Source organism: Plecotus auritus (assembly GCF_963455305.1).
Source record: "Plecotus auritus genome assembly, chromosome: 11".
NCBI classification, from domain to species: Eukaryota; Metazoa; Chordata; class Mammalia; order Chiroptera; family Vespertilionidae; genus Plecotus; species Plecotus auritus.
The window spans coordinates 19,338,110-19,340,635 of record NC_137777.1 but is presented as its reverse complement, the minus strand read 5'-3'; positions in this window follow the sequence as shown (position 1 = coordinate 19,340,635).

Here is a 2,526-nt window from a genome sequence, read left to right as displayed (position 1 = left end):
ATACCTATGCATACAAGGAAACTTTGTCATTCATTCATTCACGACAACATCAATTGACTGATGCAGTGGTAAACACCACAGACAACAGCTTGTATCCATGGAGTCTCCTTTCTCTCCTAAGAAACATTTTCTACTAGCATCTGCTAAAACAATTCCCCCTCGTTCCTCTTTCTTTTCAAATTGTCTTAGCTGTTTTCACATATTTATTTATTCTAATTGATTTTAGAACCATTTTATATGTTCTTCAAAACATATAAAACATTCAAAAATATGGCAGTATGTCATATTTGGAGATGAGTTTAGGAAAAATAAACATCTTTATAGTGTTTATTTCCTATCTGAGAGCAAAGTATTTCATTCTATTTCTTATGGGTTTATTTTAACATCCCTCAATAGAAAAAAAATTGTTTTGCATTCCTTTTTTCATTTCTTTGTTTTGGTTCTGAGCATTTCTTGTTACATTTTAGCCCTATTTTATATTTTTTGTTGCTGTTACAGAGAAGAGCTTTTCTCCCATTACATTTTCTAAACAGATATTATTAGTATATAGTAGAGCTATTGATGTTTACATATAAATTTTATAACCAGTGACCATGTTGGATTCTTTTATGGTTTTTAGTAGCTTTGAATATGCTCGCTTGTGTTTTCTAAGTACATAATCATGCCACTGTTTTGCTCCAGGATTAAAAAAAAAAATGTGTGATAGAGTCAGAATTCAAATGTACATTTTCTGATTCCTGGATCAATGCCATTTGTACCATGCTGCAAATTGCATATATGAGGAGAGGGACTGCATGGTGTGGTCTAAGAAGACACTAGATTTGGACCCCTTTCCTAAGAATATCTTCTCTTCCTTGCTGTTTGTCATGGGACCTCAAATGTTTCAACCCTAAAGAATCATTCCTTTGGGTCTTGAAAAGAGTTTAATCCTTAAAAACAATTCTGTTAAAGTTCATATACTGCCGGGAGCCAATTCCAGCATGTCATAATTACAAGAGTTGCATCAAAAGGTTGATGAAACTTAGACTCAACAAGGGCTGAGTCACATAATGTGATTACCTGTTGGAACGGCTAAGCAACACTTCCCCCCAACCTGATTGCTTGCTGCCAGACAGCTCAGGGCATCTTAATCTACATGTTATTGCCTCCTGTTGGCCAAACACCTGAACAGCTGTAGGCTATTCCCCAAACTGACAATGCTTCTGTAAACCCTACCCTTTGAAACCCTACTCTTTGAAGTGTATGTCTCCACCTTGCCTTAGGACAATTTGTGTTAATAAAAAGCACGGGTCCTGAGTCAAGGAGAAGTCTTTAGCTCCTTTAGCTGAGGCTCCTCTGAGCCCCCAATGCCTTTCAAAACTATCTTTCCTCCATGGACTCCTTATTGAATCTACGCACAGCCCTTTCTCCAGATTGCTGAAACCCTTCGTAATGCTGGGACAAGAACCCCGGCAATATACTACAAGGAATAATATTGTACTATATATATAATATTAAACTATAAGCTCCAGCGTGGACCAAATGTCTTGGTGGATGTTTGGAACAAGACCAAACATCTTTCAAGGTAATAGGGTTTTTCTTTAAAAAAATCCATAATAAAATCCACTTGCACAACCTTATATGGAATGATGTTTACACAAAGCGATTGACTGGAATTCTCAGAGTATTTATGTCTACACTATCAATTGCAAGAGCTAGATTTTCAAAATTTTCAAACTTCTTTTGCCATGGAGCCTTTTCTTTTTCCTCAGAGCACTTTATGACTTTGAGAGTGCTGCTTCAGGATCCTGAGTTAACAGATAGCAATAGTAATTAGCTAACAGAGAGCTAAGATCCAAGGCCTGTGGGCTGTGGCAGAGAGTAGACAGGTACAGAAGAAGGGTGAGGAAAAGAGAAGCAGGAAGACTCTAAAGATGAACTCTGCCTGCTTTTCATATTTTGTCTAATTCTCACTTCTGAACCCATAACATAATCTTGTAAGGGCAGAAAATAAAGGCATGTGGTTGCTAACTAATCTGCCACCATTTCCCAAAAGCTGTGAGCAGCTTCTCCTTTTAACAACATCTGGAGATCAGTCATGGTACTCAAGGTCTGTGTGCAGATTGGGGCAATTGAAGTTTACTCTGCTGCTGTGAGTCACAGGGGCAAATTGTCTGGCTTTATTAACAACTGTGATGCAACTAACTGGCCTTTATAAGTCTAATTGTATTTTCTCCTTTATCCTGTTGTACTCATCTATATTTTTTCTATATTTTGCAAGCTCCTTAGATTCTTTATTAGCTGGACAGGAGCATAAATAAACAAATGAATAATATTGGCAGATATTTTAGGAGACACTGGGGCCCAGTCTCTCTACCCTTACAAAGCTAACCCATCGGGACCAACGCCTAAGCAGACAATTACAGCAGAGCGCGATGGGTTGTATATTGGGACATGTACAAGTTGTAAAATGAATGTCTGCATCATCTAGGGAAAACCAGGACTCTTCACTTTGAGACAATTCAGTGGTTCATCTAATTTCAAATG